Source organism: Polypterus senegalus, chromosome 18 (assembly GCF_016835505.1).
Source record: "Polypterus senegalus isolate Bchr_013 chromosome 18, ASM1683550v1, whole genome shotgun sequence".
Taxonomy (NCBI): domain Eukaryota; kingdom Metazoa; phylum Chordata; class Cladistia; order Polypteriformes; family Polypteridae; genus Polypterus; species Polypterus senegalus.
In genome coordinates, this window is record NC_053171.1 from 44,906,041 (window position 1) to 44,926,285 (window position 20,245).

Here is a 20,245-nt window from a genome sequence, read left to right on the forward strand (position 1 = left end):
AGCCATTACCAAAAATGAACTTTTGGACAAATTTAATTGAGTCTGATGAATATTGATTTCTGCTGATGCACACAGATGATAAGGCCAGTATTAGGCACCAACTACATTAATCCACAAAGCCAACCTGCCATGTGTCATCAGTCCAGGCTGGTGATGGTGGTGTTATGGTGTGCAAAATGTTTTTCAGTACACTTTGAGCCCATTAATACCAATCAACTATCAATTCAATGCTGAGGCCTATTTGAGGACTGTCGCCAAACAGCAGCATCTCTTCTTAGACACAGTTTACCCATCTTCTAATTGCTACTTCCAACATGATAATGCACCATATCACAAAACGTAAGTCATCTCAAACTACTTTTATAAACATGACAATGAGTTCAGTGTTCTTCAGTGGCATTCAAAGTTCCTGGATCTTATTACAAATCTCTCTATTATAATAAAATAATCCTGGGATGAAACGAGACTTTTTAGCCTGGGACAAGATGTGACTTTTTCAGAGAGATACTTTCAGCGTCCCACAAGACGAGACTTTGTGCCAAGAGATTTAACCACACTCGGGGTCGCAAATAAAAGACAAAGAGTAGCTCACAAAGTAGAACGTCGTAAAGAATGCAGACATGTTGGAGCAATACACATGCAGAGCAGGTTAGAGATAATGAAAGTACTAAAATTCGAAAGTCTCAAAAAAATGATAGTCAAGATCCCACTTGCGCAAACAAATGGAAATTATTACTCGGTGAAATAACGGAACAGTGAAAAGAGATCGAATATATTGTTTGGATTTAAACTTTAAGTCAGAAACTTGTAGATCATCTAATTTGTGTTGTCATCAGGGAAAAGTAGTGTTTCTTCCTAATGAAGAAGCGTATCCACGAGAATTATAAGATGTGTTGTTTGGTGAAAGTGAAATCCACGTACACGAGTGGCAGAGATATGAAGTGGCTGGCGCACAGCACAGGCCGGGGGGTTGGCAAGCGAAGCGAGCGGGGGCAAAGCCCCCTAGTAAATTACACTCTGTAATGTAAAATGCACCCTGTGATGGCCAGACATTTCATCCTGGACTGATTAAGACCCTGAGTCTGACGTTGTCAGGACGAGCTAAGGCCCCATCAGTACTGAGCTACAGTAGATTCAACACAGTTTGTAAAAGAACAAATGGATGTGCTAAAAGCCTTCAAAATGCAAGCCTGCTAATTGGATTGGCCAGTTTTCAGGTCAGGAAGACAAGAGAAAGGCTGACCAACCAAGGGTAAACCGCATCTCAGTAACATTGGTGTGAGAAGTGGGATTCTCCTCCTCAACTGTAGCAATTTAATGAATTAACAGCATTTAACAGGCAAGCCTGTGGTGCAGTGACAGGTGACAACAAAGCCAACTGCCCAAACTTCAGAAGTGCATATGTGGATCAGCTGATCAGGTGGCATGTCCATCTGATGAGCAGTGAGGCCTTAAGCATGAAGGCCTATGCCAGGTGAGGGTAAGTGTTCACCTTTATCAGAGTATGCATAACCTCAGCTACATTAAATAACTTAAACGCAAATTAATATGTCATATTTCCAGGACAAACAATAATAAATCAGTTAATGACAAACATTAAACTAAAACAAACCTCACTAAGCAGAGCAGATATAACCAACTGAAAGTGCCCGCCGGAGAGACATCAGGATTAACCCTTTGGCGGCTTTAAACAGAGTGCCAGCTGCAGAAGCTCAAGTATTGCCTGGTTCTGATCCAACATGAAATGAAAGTGCCATTTCTGTGCTCAAAACCAACACCTTGTGAAAATAAGGTGAGGCAGATAATCACTGCCAGAATGTAGGGGTTAACTCCTTGATTCTCTCAATCTTTGGTTTTCTTTTATAGCTCCATTCTTAGTGGCAGGGTTAACAGTAGTAGCAGCGGTAGTGTCATATGTGCAGAGGATAGAAGTGCACATTTAGTCTTTCTGCTGATAATAAATATGCAGACTTTATATTTAAAGTAAAATAAAGTAGCCACTTTGAGATTTGAATCTTTAGGTGTTAAAGGAAATGGAGCCATAGCATGATTATTACGAACTTGCTTCTTGTGATAGAGAAAATGCAAACAAACTAGACAGCCACTGCTTTTCAATTCATTGAAAGCTGCAGTTAAGCCAAGTTGCCACATTTGATGGGAGCACAAAGGGATAAAGAACAGTAGACATGTGTTTATTTAAAAATGATAGGGTTGTTTTTTTGTGAAGCGTATTCTGAGCACTTCATTCCATCCGAGGCAACTTAACAAGACTGCCATTGATCTTATTACCTAATCAAGAGAACCAATCAGTTTAAAGAAATAATAATAAAGGAGCATAAGTGTATTGAGAACACTTCTGAATGCTAATACAAAAGCAGTATTAGAAGCTGACCAGAGTCAAAGTTCAAATGGGGATTTTTCAGTGACAACACTTTAAATTGTATTGTATTTAGTGCCCTTCTTAGTATTGCAGATGCGCACCATTACACAAACATTAAAACTGACTACTTCTTTCAAAGGTTCTGGGGAAGACAGGTCAAAGGAATTGGTCTGAATCAAAAACTGGGAAAACAACTTCATGATACAAACCCATAGCCACTAAGCCAGCCATCCTGCCTGCCTATTAGTATAGATTGGTGGGATTTGTTTTTTTTTTTTTTGTTTGTTTGTTTATGCAGCATTAATAGTATTAGTAGTAGTAGTAGTAATAGTACCTTCTTTTATTCTGAATTGATTCCTGAATGTTAAACAGTAATAATACTGCAGCTTAAGTATTTAAGACTTAAATTATATATGTTGTTTAAGAAAAACTCAGGGAATACCATTGTGATCTCCTTGATTGCTATCCTTAGTGATACAATGACAACAACATTTTCTTATCTTATCTCATCTTATGAGGGTCTTTCAGGGTGCTTCTTAGAAGATCTTAAATGGATTCATGCTGCTTATATGAGGTTAGTGTCTATCGGTGTCTTTGTACTGGACCTCACTTTAAAATAACAGCTGGCATTCACCTACTGTTTACCTTTATAATCTGAACATGCATGTCATGTCCAAACATAAGATCAAACACAGTCCAAACAGCTATGGAATGATCTGCCTGGTAATATAAGAGATGCCCCTTCAGTCTCAGGTTTTAGTCTCTAGGCTGAAGACTTACTGCTTTAGTCTAGCATACCCTGACTAGAGCTGCTGATTTGCTGCATATACTGCATCTCTGTTTGTTAGTCATTTGTGCAGAAATATAATATTTATAAACCATTATTAACTCTATTCTATTCTATTGTCAATATCTTGATTAAGGCACTTCGTGCCATTGCTCTACTGCCAAGCTGTTCTCTTATGTATGGAAAAGTCATCTCAGATAAAGCAGCACTAAAAACATCGGATGGAAAGATTCTCTCACTGGATTGGATGACCAGCACAGTCTCCATTATAGAAAACCCAAGGAGGGGGTGGATGGCTAGTTGGCCGAGGTCTGCAGTACTGTAACTGTGTCTAACTTTGTCTTTGTCTTTCCCTTTTGCAATTTTAAACTCCTCCATTGTCAACTGGTCAAAGTTCTTTAATTAATTAATGAAAAGATATCATTGGTTTCCATTTATGTTTAATCAAGTTTCTACCTTGTTCTCCATATGTTATTACCAATCTGTATTTTTATGTGTACTGGTTTTGTACAGTCATATGAAAAAGTTTGGGAACCCCTCTCAGCCTGCATAATAATTTACTTTCAACAAAAAAGATAACAGTGGTACATCTTTCATTTCCTAGAAATATCTGAGTACTGGTGTGTTTCCCGAACAAAGATTTTTAGTGAAGCAGTATTTAGTTGTATGAAATTAAATCAAATGTGAAAAACTGGCTGTGCAAAAATGTGGGTCCCCTTGTAATTTTGCTGATTTGAATGCATGTAACTGCTCAATGCTGATTACTTTCAACACCAAATTTGTTGGATTAGCTTGTCAAGCCTTGAACTTCATAGACAGGTGTGTCCAATCATCAAAAAAGGTATTTAAGGTGGTCAATTGCAAGTTGTGCTTCTCTTTGACTCTCCTCTGAAGAGTGACAGCATGGGATCTTCAAAGCAACTCTCAAAGGATCTAAAAACAATGATTGTTCAGTATCCTGGTTTAGGGGAAGGCTACTAAAGGCTATCTCAGAGGTTTAAACTGTCAGTTTCAACTGTAAGGAATGGAATCAGGAAATGGAAGGCCACAGGCACAGTTGCTGTTAAACGCAGGTCTGGCAATCCAATAAAAATACAGGAGTGGCATAGGCGCAGGATTGTGAGAATGGTAACAGACAACCCACAGATCACGTCCAAAGACCTGCAAGAACATCTTGCTGCAGATGGTGTATCTGTACATCGTTCTACAATTCAGCGCAATTTAAACAAAAAACATCTGTATGGCAGGGTGATGAGAAAGAAGCCCTGTTTGCACTCACGCCTCAAACAGAGTCGCTTGTTGTATGCAAATTGTCATTTAGACAACCCAGATTCATTTTGGAGCAAAGTGCTTGGGACTGATGAGACAAAAATTGAGTTATTTATAACAAAAAGCGCTTTGCATGGCGGAAGAAGAACACCGCATTCCAAGAAAAACACCTGCTACCGACTGTCAAATTTGGTGGGGGTCCCATCACGCTGTGGGGCTGTGTGGCTAGTTCAGGGACTGGGGCCCTTGATAAAGTCAAGGGACGGATGAATTCAACCCAATATCAACAAATTCTTCAGGATAATGTTCAAGCATCAGTCACAAAGTTGAATTTACGCAGGGGTTGGATATTCCAACAAGACAATGACCCACAACACTGTTCAAAATCTACAAAGGCATTCAAGCAGAGGGAGAAGTACAATATTCTGGAAAGGCCGTCACAGTCCCCTGACTTGAATATTATCGAAAATCTATGGGATGATTTGAAGCAGGCTGTCCATGCTCGGCAGCCATCAAATTTAACTGAACTGGAGAGATTTAGTATGGAAGAATGGTCAAAAATACCTCCATCCAGAATCCAGACACTCATCAAAGGCTATAGGAGGCGTCTGGAGGCTGTTATATTTGAAAACGAAGGGTCAACAAAGTATTGATGTAATATCTCTGTTGGGGTTCCCAAATTTATGCGCCTGTCTAATTTTGTTATAATGCATATTTTCTGTTAATCCAATAAATTTAATGTCACTGCTGAAATACTACTGTTTCCATAAGGCATGTCATATATTAAAAGGAAGTTGCTACTTTGAAAGCTCAGCCAATGATAAACAAAAATCGAAAGAATTAAGAGGGGTGACTATATTTAGGAATTACTATAATCAATATATGTACTTTAACTGACAATTGTTCAGTGTTCTGCACCTGCACTCAGTGAAGAGCGCTATACAAAAAATAAGTTATAGATAGATAGATAGATACTTTATTGATCCTAAGGGAAATGTAATAACCAGTAGCCAAGAGTTATATCAAGTTAAGCGCACTGGGGTTGTAATCTTACATGCAGTACAGATAATGTAAATGGTGCATACAATAATGCCAGTGCAATGGGAATTGTTCAAATAATATTACTACCAAAGTGACAGGTGGCACATAATAATAAAGTCACATAAGATTAAAGTAAAGATAATAAATAAAGTGACATGACTTATGCAGATAGGATAACATGTTTAAAGTGACACATTATGAAAAAAAGTAGCGATCAAGTAGTAAGATGTAGTGCATAGCTAAAATAGCTAATATAGCTTATGAGCAGTTATAATTGTCCCTTATTAATCAGATTATTTCATTCAAGGGTGGGCAGTGTCAGTCCTGAAAGGCAGCAGTGGCTGCAGGTTTTTGTTCTAACTCTGTTTCTTAATGAAAGTCAGTTATTGCCAATGAAGCACTTATTGTTCAAGTGACATTTTGATGCTTCATTTTAGTGGTCTCGCTTGTTAAGGTTCCTCACCCTTAACTGATTATTTAAATCTTAAACAATTGCATTCACTGTTTTTAATGGATCCTTATTAGCAATAAAATGCAAATAACAAAGAAGCCAGCAGTTCTCCTTCTAACTTGTTTCCATTTGCACCTGTATGGATTCATCATGCACTATTTGGTTTAATAAAACATTTAAGAGAAAAAAAAATGAGACAGACTGAAAATTATCCATTTTAGGCTTCAAATCATTTGGATGATATCCCAGGAAAGTTGACAAATTGGTGATATAAGAACCTAACATTGCGGACTAACAAGCCATAACATTAAATAAGGTCAGAGATTGACAAGGATTAGAGTCTAATTAAGCAATTGGGTTGGAATGAAAACCTGCAGTCACTGTGACCTTCCAGGATCGAATTGCCCACCCCTGATTTAATCCAACGAATGAAATCAATTTGTCTTCATATCCTGAAGTCTGCAATTGAGGTCCACTGGCCACTCTCTGGGCTTTCTCTAGCACGATTATTTACTTTAGAGTCTCGTGAAGCCATAAACTGCACACAATATAGAGTTAAAAACTGGCCTCACTAGAACGTTATGCATTTTAAGAATAACCTATTCATGCCTTGTCAACTACAAGGACTACACAGCCTGACCTGCCACTGCAATAGCCATTTTATATTTATAATAAGACATGTATGTTTGTTTCAATTTAGGCTATGAACTGTCCCGAAGCAAATGAGTGTGGCAATGCACTTAAGTGTGCCCTGTCTAGGTATGGTTCCTTCATTGCATCCTATGCTGTCAGGCTTGGGCATAGCCTGCTCACCCAGATTAAGTAGGTTTGATAATGGATGGATAGATTTTCATTGTAAGACACTTGCAGATGAATTAAGAATACAATGTGTTCATTAATTTCACTTAGGATATATTCATTTTACAACAGCATTTGAGATTTGCGTCTCCATTGGTACACGGAGAGGTACTGTATGTGTCAGAACTGCGCGCACACGTACATATTCTTTGTAAACTGTGTATCAGGTTACGTATCGAGGCGAATCCCGTCGGTACACACGAACAGGTTACTTATGAGAAGTGTCGGTGTCAGCGGGGTCCGGGTTTGCACGTGCTCTTTTCCAAACAAGTCACTTTCTCACGGCGGAATGTGAAGGTCGTCCTCGGTGTGCCTCTGGCTTAACGCTAAAGCCGAGCTGATGCGGTCACCCTGTCATCTCTGAAAATAGACCCTTTAGAAATAGGTGGCACGTGGATAGGGCAGCAGTCACCGTGCTGTTTCCCATTGGAACAGTACAAAGAATTGTTAATTATAGAAATGTCGGCAGCGGCAGTCCCGCGCCGACTTGCCCGCTCCCAACTGCGCTCTTCTGCACGATCGCCTCTTCTTGGCTACTGGAATCTGTGCACAGGTATTACTGAGCAACACGTTTATTTCCAAAGAAAATCCCCAATTTAACTTCTTAACCCACTTTGTTGACTTAAAACGAGACGTACTATTAATACAACATGATAAAAGAACACCATTTTACCCAAGCTCTTGTCCGGAGAGATACAGAGAAATCGGGATTGTTTTACAAGAATCCATCAAGTTTTATGGTCACGTTTCTTCGCGTCGTTAGCTCAGTTGAACTCCACGGCCACTGAGACATGCGAGACCGGGGGAGTATGAAGCTGATTTTACGAAGCAATCAGCCGTCTCGCCATCGCACCCGCTGGAAAGATTACGAAAGAAGGTTATCCCCAGTGCGCACGGCCCACTGACTTACTTACTCGCTTTCTGGGCGCTGCGCCGGCTGCCCTGCTTCTTTGCCGACCGGTCGTGATGACCCAAGACACAATCTCACGCACCCACTATAGTGCTACCGATCGGGGCCAGAAACTGACGGGTGTCTGATCAGTTCGCAGGAGGAAGGGTGCTCGTGTCTCCACCCACAGAGACCTTCAAAACTGCCGTGCTGCACTCCTCTCTTCTCACCTCGGAGGCCAAGCCTCACCAGACATTTCACTCCGTGGGTCAGTGCTCGCCCTGGAAACACACGAACGGACACACACACACACACTATTAGGGGCAGAGTTGAAAGGGGGAAACAGACGCGAGTCTCAGAAGCAGCGCCGCAGCATTTGTACACATAATAATAAATGACAGATCTCTATGGATATGGATAGAGGAAGTCACTGGGAAAGGCGGGTGGAGTTAAGAAATCGGAGGGAGGGGAGCAAAGCTGCCTAGGGCTTCCCGGTCTGATCCTTTTTCCAGTTTTGTTGGTGTTTTTTAAAATAGAATTTAACAATATGAAACATGAGTGCCCATCTGATTTAAAAAAAAAAAAAAGAATATTGTTCATGGGAATGTCTGTGTGAACTGCGTTTAAGAATAAAGACTAAGCTTCTGCATTTTTTATTTAAATGCATGGATTTTTGTGTTAGGTCCTAAACAGAGCAAAGGCTGAGAGAAGTTAAATAAGCTTGTTCATGTCCTTGATACAGATACACTCACTGGGTACATTCTTAGGAGCGCTATACTAATAGTGGGTAGGACCTCCTCTTGCTCTCAGAACGGCCCCGATTCTTCAAGGCATGGATTCCACAGTTCTTTGAGATTCTGATCCATGTTGACAGGATTGCAACACGTTAATTTCTGTGGATTTGCCAGCTGCACAATCATGCTGTGAATCCCCATTCCACCACATCCTAAAAGTGTTCTGTTGAGTTTGAATCCAGTTACTGGAAAGGATACTGAACATATTGTCATGTTCTTGAAACCATTTTGGCAACAAAACTCAGATAGGGCGTGGCATTCAAATGATGATTGATTGGTATTAATGGCAACAAACAGTGCCAAGAAAGCATTCCCCACACCATTATATCACCACCACCACCAGACTGGAATCTTGACACCAGGCAGGTTAGGTGCATGGATTCATGCTGTTGGCACCAAATTCTGTCCCAATCATCTGTTTGCCTCAGCAGAAACTGAGATTCATCAGATCAGGCAAAATTTTTCTAGACTTCAACTGTCCAGTTTTAGTGTCACCTGTGCCCAATGCAGCCTCTGCTTTCTGTTCTTGACTGGCAATTTGGTCTTCTTCTGTTTGTAGCCCATCTGCCACAAGGTTGAACTTGTTATGTATTCTGAGATGCTTTTCTGTTCACCACAGTTATATTAAGTGATTATCTGAGTTACCGTACCTTTTCTGTCATCTCAAACCAGGCTGTTCATTCTCCTGTTACCACACTCATGAACAAGGCGTTTCCATCAAAATAATAAAGATCACATTTTTCCTCCATTCTGGTGTTTGATGTGAACATTAACTGAAGCTCTTGACCTGTATCTGCATGGCTTTATGTATTGCGCTGTAGCCACATGATTGGCTGATTATATAACTGCATGGATAAACAGGTGTACTGGTGTTCCGAATAATTTGCTCAGTGAGTGTATTTCTGGTGTGTTCCCTGAAACAACTTGCAAATGATCAGTCTATTACTCAGTGTTTTATATAGCACCCTCGATCATAAGGTTATCAAACAATGCAAGCCGTCTACTTTCTTCGCTTATATGAAGTTCAGGTCAATTTACACAATGAATATACTTTTAAATATTTTTTAATAGCCAAGACTCCCTGTGTGGTCGTGGTAAAACATAAAGAGATAAGGACATTGTATTTAATGATCTGGAGTAGACACAGAATGGACAGGGAGGGTAAGGTCTGATTACAGAAAACATTGGAGGGTTTGCTTCTGTCTTGGGTGAGGATTCTGTCAACAAGGATATCCTTTGTTGATCAAAAACATTGTATCCTGAGTGCATCAGAATGGAAGTTGGTTTCATCACTGTAGGGGCCGCATAGTCCGAGGGACTGTAAAAACGGAAGACTCATTGTGTTTGTAAAAAGTAGAAATTGTATTTTTTATGAATATAAAAAGAGGAGGCTTATGTTGAGAAGTGATAGTGCGATAGCAGCTTCATTGACAGTGAATTTATGAGATTGCCAGAAACTGACAAAGCTGTTCATAAACACCACGACCTGACTTCTGGAGCAGGAATGGCACCCACATATTCATAGATTTTTCTCTTGTGCAGGTTAGGTACTATTTGTATGCAAGAGGACAGAAATCATCTGCCCAACCTTGATAAATGCTAGCATAGCTGGTTTTAGACAACATGTGTGTGTTCACCCACGAAGACAAATTTAGCAGACCCTCCCAAGTTGACATACAGAGAAAGTGAGCATGCACTCTATGTGCACTTGGTGATTCAAAAATCTGATTATTGAGGGAATATTTAATATAGTACTGAGAAATGGAATTAAATCCTTGCAGTTTCTCACCTTTATATTTAGACAGTGGAATACTGGTGCAGTCCTTCTCAAACTCGTAGACATATCCACCATTTTTTGTCTTAATTTGTGTAGTACACCTATTCTCACAGAATTGTAACTGTTTAGATATATACATATATATCCATAAAGCAACAGTGATTTGATTTCAAAATATTTGCTGGCTTCACTTCATTCTGTATTTGTTGTAATGACCAGTTTTTTGAGTTATTAAATGCCTTTTGGCTAAATCTGTACAAGGCCAGAAGTCCAGCCGAACACAATGGAGTACAACAGCGCCATCTTTAGGCGGTGTAATCTTATGAATTTTGAAAATCTTGAAGAGACAAGACCGCACTTTACTGGAGGGCGTGGAGCTGGCTGCGCGTCCGCGTCAATATTCCATTTCTGCTCAAAGACGTGCTGTGCATTTCATTGGCAACTCCACATCTGTCAGATATGACTGTACAGCAGATTTAGTTGAGATGCCGACCCTTTCGCCTTCTGCATATTTTATGTTTTTGGTTTCATTTTAAATAGATAAATTTGACATTTTTGCCAATCAATCTACACTCAATACAATACCCTGTAATGACAAACACAATGGTTTGAAAATGTAATAAAAATCAAAAACTGAAATGTCTCATTCATTTAAGTATTCGGCTGCTTAATTCAGTACCTCATGGAATCACCTTGTTCAGCAATTACAGTTTCCAGTCTTCTTGGATAAGTCTCTTCAAGCTTTGCATACCTGGATTGGGGCAGTTTATCCCATTCATCCTAACAGGTCCTGTTAAGCTTCATTGAATGCAGGGAAGTGTCTGTAAACTGTCATATTTAGGTTTCTTCACAGATGTTTCACTGGTTTAAGTCTGGTATTTGGCCTCTAGCGTTGTCTTTGCTGCATGATTCATGTCATTGTCCTGCTGAAAGGTTAGCTGCCACCCCATTTTAAGGTTGTGTGCACTTTGGAGCAGTACTCCTTCAAGGACCTCTCTGTATTTGGCATTATTCGTCCTTTCTTCAATTCTGACTGCCTGTCCCTACTATAGAAATGCACCACCATGCTTCATTGTAAGGCTGGCATTAGGAAGATGATAGTGCTTTTTAAATATTTTTTTCCTCCATTTCACCTTCTGTGTCTTTTGAAATAGATTATTTAGAAGGATCAGACTCCTTTTGTTTTTTAATATTTGACCTTTTGTTTTCTCTCACACTACTTGCTGTTCTCATGTAGTGCCTATTCAAGTTTATGAGATGGCTAAATACTGCACTTCTTGAGGTGGCAATTGGGTTTTTTATTTTTTCAGAATCCATTTTGTTATTAAAAATAAAAAACTTTATATTTAAAAAAATATATAGTAATTTAGTATTTCTTTGACACTAAAATCCATCCATCCATTATCCAACTTGCTATATCCTAAATACAAGGTCACGGGGGTCTGCTGGAGCCAATCCCAGCCAACACAGGGCACAAGGCAGGAAACAAACCCTGGGCAGGGTGCCAGCCCGCACACTCATACACACACCCACACACCAAGCACACACTAGGGACAATTTGGAATCGCCAATGCACCTAACCTGCATGTCTTTGGACTGTGGGAGGAAACCGGAGCACCTGGAGGAAACCAATGCAGACACAGGGAGAACATGCAAACTCAACGCAGAGAGGACCTGGGAAGGGAAGCCGGGTCTGACACTAAAATGTATGAGCAAAATCAGACTCACTGTTCATCCTGGTGTGAAGCATTAGACAATTTTTTCTTCTTCTTTAAAATATGTTATGTTTAGGACATTTGAACAATAGACACAGACCTTCCCCAACTAACACATCTACTGAAGACTTTTTTTTCCATCACTTGAATTGGACTCTGATGTCTTTGAAGGCTATCAAGTCTCCGCAAACATACTTGGGCTACTTTCAATTGCTCGATACTTTCAAGTACTGTTAAAAAGCATCTACTTAATGCAGGCTTATTCATGAAACTACATATATGAATATGACTTGTTGCGAAAATATAGTGTACTGTATAATGAATAAAAAGGTGATAATTATAATTTAATGTAGAATGCACCAAGATAACTAAGTCCTCGAACGCAGAATACAGATCCATTCTTATACAGTATATTATAACCTTGCGCACTGTTAGGGCTGATTTCTGTTTTGCGCCTAGATTTTGTCAAATAAAATCCTACGATCCTGGTCACACAGAAATAGATTTAGTACAATCCCAGATTAAGACACCCCCAGGCCCACGGGTGTCTTCACCGTAACACCGAGGTGATCTTGCCGGACACCCGGTGGTTTAACGCAGCGCGCCCTTTCCCCACTCTTGTGCAGAGCGCGCGGATACACGACCATTTCATCGACCGGTAGTGAATGGCTATAAGGGGAGGGGTTACTGTCACTGGCACCAGGGCGCGCACCAAAATAGCACTGATAGTGGATCCGCGCCTGAATAATGTGTGCTCGACACCGGACAAACGAATAAATGGCTAGATGCGGTCTTTATGATCAGGTCGGAGTTTTCGGATGGTTGAAAATGTTATAACTTTTTCATAATTCTCGCCCAAACATAGCCTCATCTTTGGAACTGGAATCTCCTCTTTGTTTTTTAAACCCAGCGTCAGTTTATAGTCTGCTAAAATGGTGCCTTTCTACTAAAATTCGGTTATAGACGAAATAACAGTAAGTAAACTTGCGTCTAAAAGACAAAAAAAACGTATTTAGTGAAAAGACATGAGTTGTAATATAGAAAGTTAATAATAAACCGACTATAGCAGGTTTGTGCAAAGACGGATGGCTGGAAAAACTGGAAAGGCGCAATGTGGCGTCTTTCGCCACAAAGTGCTCGTTTCTGTAAAGTTCTGACTTTTCCCAACGTGAATGAACACGCAGTGCCTTATTGGAGGTGTCTTTTAGTCAACGTTATGGGTAAGGCAATGCTTCATTTAATATCTTATGTTCACTGAAAGTAATGTTTCCGATAATGTAGGGGCAAGCAAATGTTATTTTAGATTCTTTATAAGCTGCCCCTGTTGTATGTTTTAAGTGAAAAGCAAATGCCAAGTGTTTTTAGTAATCGGCATTAACAACTGCGGAATAGGCATTGACAGAGGGCAGCCAGTGTCGCTTCTCCTTTGATATGTTTTCATGTAATGAAATATGAGTCATTTTTGAGATTGCTTACTTGCGAATGATTTTAAAATGCAATAGTAAAGAAAGTTAGAAGTTGGGAGGTTAAAATTTCACTGCTGTTTTGTCATGTCAATGCAAGAACGTAATGTAATATGGCCAAGTTCCAAATGTTATTTAAAAAAGTGAATTTGTTGTACTAGTCACGAATGATTTGTTGAAATCATACCTTGAAGTATTTAATGTGCAAAATTACATTTATTTATAAAGATTATTTGCAATAGAATTTTTTTCTGCCTTTTCACTTTCTGTCTCCTGTCTAACTCCAGATGAGGGTCTTCGTTTGAGATTCCGATACGGAATGGACAAAACGGACTTCTCCAATTATCAGCTGAACATCTGATCTTCTGCTGGGGAATTTCGAGGTGTTCGCTTGCAATCTGAGGGATGTTATGCGTCCAGTGTGTCCTGGGGCGGTCATTGCGTCAAATGGCTGGTCTATATCAGGAGGGCTGCGGCTCTTCTGTCTGGACGGCTGGTTGGTGTAGACGGACGCACACAATGTGGAGAAAAAAAGTATGCTACATTAAACTTATAATTTTCGCAGTAAAAACTGTAATACAGTAAACGGTTTTAAATGATTATTTGGAATAAACAAATACGTGTAACTTTACATTAGTGTTGTACCTGTCATTATCATTTTTTTTCAGTGGGTAAAACTATTTAATGAATAATTGTATTATTGTACAGAATTCTAAATTTCCATAAAGATAGTATATTTGCATAAAGGAACGTCCCCTTTGAAGCAAAGATGCAAATTCTTCCTTATAACCCAAATGTATTTGCAATGTCAAAAACCAAAAAAATAATGCTGGTTATCAAAATAAAAGTTCAGCATGTTCTGAATGTTTTTTGCATTGATTGAAGTGGATTTATGCTGACCTATTTTCAATATGCTTGCGAAATTTGTAGCACACCATATATTACAAAAGCAACGTTTTACTTCTTCACTGGAGAACCTAAATATAATTTGATAAACAATGGATCACATCTGATTGCATAAGGGAGAAAAATGCTCCAATATTGGCCTAGTTCCCCTTTGTTGTTTGTAATGTACTAGGGGGCTTTGCTCACCAAAACCCCCCCCCCCCCCACCCCCAAAACAAGGCCTATGCTAAGCGCCAGTCAGTTCGCATCTCTGACACTCACGTATGTGGATTTCACTTTCACCAAACAACAAATATTTTAATTCTCACGGATTTGCCTCTTCATTGGGAAGAAACACTACTTTTCCCTGATGGCATCATGAATTAGACGATCTACAAGTCTCCGACTTAAAGTTTATATCCGAACAATATATTCGATCTCTTCTCACTGTTCCGTTATTTCAATAGTAATACTTTCAGTTTGTTTGCGCTAATGCAATCTTTACTAACATTTTTTGGAGACTTATAAATTTTATTACTTTCATTATCTCTAACCTGCTCTGCATGTGTATCGCGCCAACGTTTTTGAATTCTTTACAACTATCTACTCTTTGTCTTTTATTTTTGGCCCCAGGTGTGGTTAAATCTCTTGGCACAAAGTCTCGTCTCGCAGGACGTGAAAGTATCTCTCTGAAAAAGTCAATGTATTTAGGGACAGCTTTTCCTTTGCCTCATTATTTACGAGTAAAGGTTAAAGTAATGGTGTCTCATTTTGTGTGTCTCAAATTCTGCTTATGGTTTATAAAGCCTTAAATAATCTCACCCCATCTTATATATCAGAATGTCTGACACCTTATATTCCAAATCGTAACCTCAGATCCTCAAATGAGTATCTCCTTAGAATTCCAAGAATAAAACTTAAAAGTGTGAGGCGGCCTTCTGCTGCTATGCACCTAAAATCTGGAATAGCCTGCCAATGGGAATTAGCCAGGCTAATACAGTGGAGCACTTTAAAGAAATGCTAAAAATACATTATTTTAACATGGCCTTCTCATAACTTCACTGTAATCAAAATCCTGATACTCTGTATATCCAACTCATTATAATAACTGTTCATGGTGTCTCTAAAATCCCTACTAACCTCTACTCTCTCTTCTGTTTCCTTTTCTGGTATCATTTTGCCACCACCATCTACTCAAAGCACCGTGATGTTCCAACAATGATGGATGCATTAAAAGCCAGAAGTCTGTATGACCATCAACATCAAGTGACTCCGTGAGAACCGTAACTACAAAGAGGACTATTTCATTTATGTTAGGTAGAATGCCCAGAGGCGACTGGGCGGTGCTGTGGCCTGGAACCCCTGCAGATTTTATTTTTTTCTCCAGCCGTCTGGAGTTTTTTTTCTGTTTTTTCTGTCCACCCTGGCCATCAGACCTTATTCCTTTTCTATGTTAACTAATGTTGTTTTATTTTAATTTCTTATTTTGTCTTTTATTTTCCTTTTCTTCATTATGTAAAGCACTTTGAGCTACTTTTTGTATGAAAATGTGCTATATAAATAAATGTTGTTGTTGTGTGGGGATGCAGGTATGAGAGGGTACGAATATATGATAATGGCTCGACATGTGGAAAATGGAGGTGGAGATACCATAGACATCCAATTGAATATGGACTGTGCTTTTATGTATCTTTGTGCAAGGCTTTGCATTCAGCCTTTGCACATAAATTCCAATATCTTGTGGCTCTGTGGGTTACATTAGTGATGAGGCCTCTGACAATGTGCTTGAGTTTGATACCAAAGGCAGAGGAGAGACCAGGAGGCTACCAATATGTAGTGAAACTGAAAGGAGAATGTACAGATATTGGCTTTGTGCTGCAAGCAGAAGGACTTGAATAAGGCAGTTAGGTGTACAATAGAGGAGGGGCAGAGTTTGAAAACAAAATTTGAAGTGGGGATAAGGACAGTGGTACAGCCAAAAAAAGACTTGAACTGGATGATAGTATAGGGGGGGCATTATGTGTTAGGGAGAGGATGTTTAGACAAGACCACACTGTTCCCAGGCGGAGACAATTACATACTTGTTTTAGGAGTACAGCTGGACACATGTGCTGATGTGGAAGGATTACTGCAAAAGACAGACAGTCCATTTGTTTTGTCTTATAACTTAATTTTGAGAGGTGAGAGTCTAGCAGAATGGTAATGTTCAAGAGAAGCCTTTTGGATATGGCTTATTATTGGTCTGGGAAAGAATGGGATGTGGGATGCCAGGTGCATTCTAATAAAATGAAGTGTGACCAGAGATGTGCAGTCAGAAAAAAAGAGTTTGGAAAATGAGCTAGAAGGGCTTTAAAATGAAGAGAGAAATTGAGAAGCGGGGATTCACTGCTGCTAAGGAGAGATGGAAGTTGGTTGGTTGTTTGGTTGGCAGCTTGCACTGATACAGCTTGTTACCACACACACCACATGACAGGGTTTGTGGATACTGATAAATTTGAAATGTGGCATTTACTGGGAATTATACTTCAATTTGTTCTTTAAAGATAAATGTATGAAAAATGCACATTGGTACAATATTTTGGAAAGATTATCTTTTATGTTATGAAAAGAAAATATGGGAATATGAATGTTTTTTCAGCAGTAATATTTTTTTTATACTGTATAATGGTTTCACAGAATATCTGGTTTCAGAACATCGGGATCCTTTGCAGTTTGCCTGTAGGTGTGGGGGATTCTCTCATCTACAAGCTCCACAGAGCTTATTTCCACTTGGACAAAGCTGGTACCACCATCAGGATAATGTCCTTTGACTTTTTCAGAGCTTTTAACACCATTCTGCCCCATCGACTGCCTCCACAATCTAGTGGATCATAGACTACCTGACCAACAGACAACAGTTTGTGCGGCAGAGGGACTGTGTACCAGAAATGGTGGTGTGTAATACTGGAGCACCTCAGGGAACTGTCCCCGTCTCCCTTCCTGCTCACCCTCTACAGAACAGATTTCCAGAACAATACCAGCACTTGCCATCTACAGAAATTTTCAGATGACTCGTTCATCATAGGCTGCATTAATAATGGAGACAAGTCAGATTATATAGGAAGGTTGTGGGGGACTATGTCTTGTGGTACAGGGACAACAACTTGTAACTCAACATCAGCAAGACAAAAGAGCTGGTTATGGACTTTAGACATGCCAAGCAGCCTCTGAGACCTGTCACCATCCAGGAGGAGGATGTGGAAGTGGGGTAGAGCTACAGGTATGTAGGGGCCATAGAAACAACAAACTGGACTGGTCTGACAACACAGTGGAACTGTAAAAGAATGGACAGAGCCGACTGCACTTGTTAAGGAGACTCTGGTCTTCTGATGTGTGCAGCAGGCTACTGGAAATGTTCTATCAGTCCATAGTAGCAAGTGTGGTGTTCTATGCTGTAGGGAAGCAAGTTCAGCTCAAAAGAAGTACAATTCCTGAATAATCATATCAGGAAAGCCTGCTCCATCACTGGGTGAACGTTGGACACATTAAGAAGGCATTGTAGAAAAGAGGATGTTGGCAAAATTGGATGTCATCATGAAAGATCCCCTCTATCCCATCCAGGAGGCACATCCTTAGTGTACTTTTAGCCACAGATGCATTGTACCACTTTGAGCTAAGAAGTGCCTATGGGGGTCTTTTCTGTCCATTGCCATCAAGCATTTCAATACTTCCTCCTGGAGCACTTGTTAAATTTATTTTGAAAAACTATTTAGACATATCTGAACAATATACATTTATTTATTTACATATTGACCTATTGATTCTTGTTTTTATGTTTCTGCTGCTATATGCATGAAAGTTTCCCATTGGAATTATTAAAGTTTAATGAACCTAATTTTATCTAATCTAATCTAATCTGATTTGATCTAATATAATAGAAATATATAATGTACTGTAGGGCTCTTCACAGAATACTAACAGATCAAGAAAATCTGAGTTTAGTTTGTGTTGTATATAGTAAGAGTTCTTGTAAAATCAGAGACCCTTTGGCATGTCACAAATCTGTTACAGTATCTATTAATAGTTATTTATATAAACTGTTAAGGGTCTAAATAAATAAATGTTCTTTCCAGGTGGTTCTTTTGGGAAACAAAACTGTTTCACTATGGCATTGCTCTAAAGAAACATTTTGGCACCTTTACTTTTAAGAGTGATGGAGGACTTTGAAGTCAGCCCTAAGTTTAACTGGAAGCCAGCGTAATGACATAAGCACTGGAGTTATGTTGTCGTACATCCTATTTTGTGTAATTATTCTTACAGCAGCATTTTGAATTGACTTAAAGCTGCACATAAAATGGTTTGAAAAGCCAGTAAACAAGATTCTGCAGCAAGTCCGTCTAGAAGTTGTAATCACAATGGGGCACCAGAGAACCCCAAATCACAGACACAGTAAAGCACTACGCATTACATGAATAAAATAAAGGGTTTTTATTCAATACCAGCACCTTTCCAATGATCACATCTCCACATATAAGCCATAAAATACAATAAACAATGCTGCTGGCCGAACAGGGCCATCTTAATGCATGGTCATGCTGGGCAGTTGCAGTTGTGGCATAGGGTCACCATGCTAGTCTATGTATGTTGTGACTTGCTGAGTGGTTCTGTAGGTAGAGGCCCCGGTGCACTGTGTTGCCCCAGGGCCTATAATGCTCTTAAGACGACCCTCTAATAAAACCCAGGGACCCCGACAGGGCTGGACTTCCCAAGCACCCATGTGGGTCTTCCAACTAGAGTGCCATATAAGGTCCACTGCCACCTGTCAGTATAGGGAATGAAAACGTTCCAGAATCTCAGCTTCTGCTGGTCCGTCCATTATTTCCTGTCGCCCAGACACAAAGTTATTTGACTCCCGTCTCAAATGCCGGTTCTCCAAGTAAAAAGTAAATCAATGAATTAATTTCTCACATTTAGGAATTGTCTTAATTTTCCAATATTTCTAAGCATAAAAAATAAAAAAATAAGTTATAGATAATTTTGTAATGTGTGTTATAAGAAGATAAAGCATACGTTGCGTGTTGATTCAGTAATATTAATCTTTAGATAAACAAAGTTAAAAAGGCTTTCCTCACTAAATAAATAACATTTCTGTTTTTTTCTGTATACAAAAATAAGCAGTTATCATCTATCCACTCTTTGATTTACCTGACGCAAGTAACGACGCCACCGGAGAATCATCACTTGATGTAAAAGAACGTCATAGCTTAGTATTGTCAGTCAGTCATTTTCCAACACGCTATATCCTAACACAAGTTCACGGGGGTCTGCTGGAGCCAATCCCAGCCAGCAGAGGGCGCAAGGCAGGAACAAATCCCGGGCAGGGCACACACTCACGGGACAATTTAGGATCACCAGTGCACCTAACCAACATGTCTTTGGACTGTGGGAGGAAACCCACGCAGACACGGGGAGAGCATGCAAACTCCACGCAGGGAGGACCCGGGAAGCGAACCCAGGTGTCTTTACTGCGAAGCAGCAGCACTTCCACTGCACCACCGCTTAGTATTGTCTGCATATTACTTACAAAGATGTCTTCTGTCTCCTAATAATAGTTCCCGATGAACTCATACAACAATGAAATCGGATATGTTTCTTGAAGTAACGGTCATAGAGGACGACACACGGTAGGATTCACTTTACTGTTGGTGGACAGCCACAAAAGTGAAGAGTGGAGTTAATGAATTGTTGCCAGCAGAGATCACTGCATGTCTTTGCGCAGCGGTAGAAAATACAGCCATGTCAGATCCAGAGAAAAGCCCGTGGTACTATAAACGCACAATACTGCTCGAGGTTTTGATGTTATTTAAAAAAAATGTCCATCCCATTTTGCGATTCTCGTTTTCCACGTCACGTTCCACCGAAAACAACTCTTCCCAAATGCCACGTTCGTAAAGTGT

The 20,245-nt window shown here is 39.8% G+C and overlaps 1 protein-coding gene and 1 long non-coding RNA gene across 13 annotated transcripts in view; one reads left to right on the plus strand and one right to left on the minus strand.

The window, feature by feature from the left end:
• syne2b (spectrin repeat containing, nuclear envelope 2b) overlaps window positions 1–8,004 on the minus strand; it is a 437,867-nt gene extending 429,863 nt beyond the window's left edge. For 8 of the 12 annotated variants that reach the window (XM_039741103.1, XM_039741097.1, XM_039741102.1 and 5 more), the window contains exon 1: window positions 7,701–8,003. The gene's annotated coding sequence lies outside the window, so the exon portion shown is untranslated. Of the gene's footprint in view, window positions 1–7,696 lie in introns of all 12 variants that reach the window. The other 4 variants (XM_039741095.1, XM_039741096.1, XM_039741093.1 and 1 more) reach the window with 3 other exon arrangements.
• Window positions 8,005–12,672: 4,668 nt separating this feature from the next.
• Window positions 12,673–15,549, plus strand: LOC120518715. Its single transcript, XR_005631284.1, has 3 exons — window positions 12,673–13,181; window positions 13,712–13,958; window positions 15,510–15,549. It is a non-coding gene; the product is annotated as an uncharacterized LOC120518715 (long non-coding RNA).
• The last annotated feature ends 4,696 nt before the right edge of the window (window positions 15,550–20,245 follow it).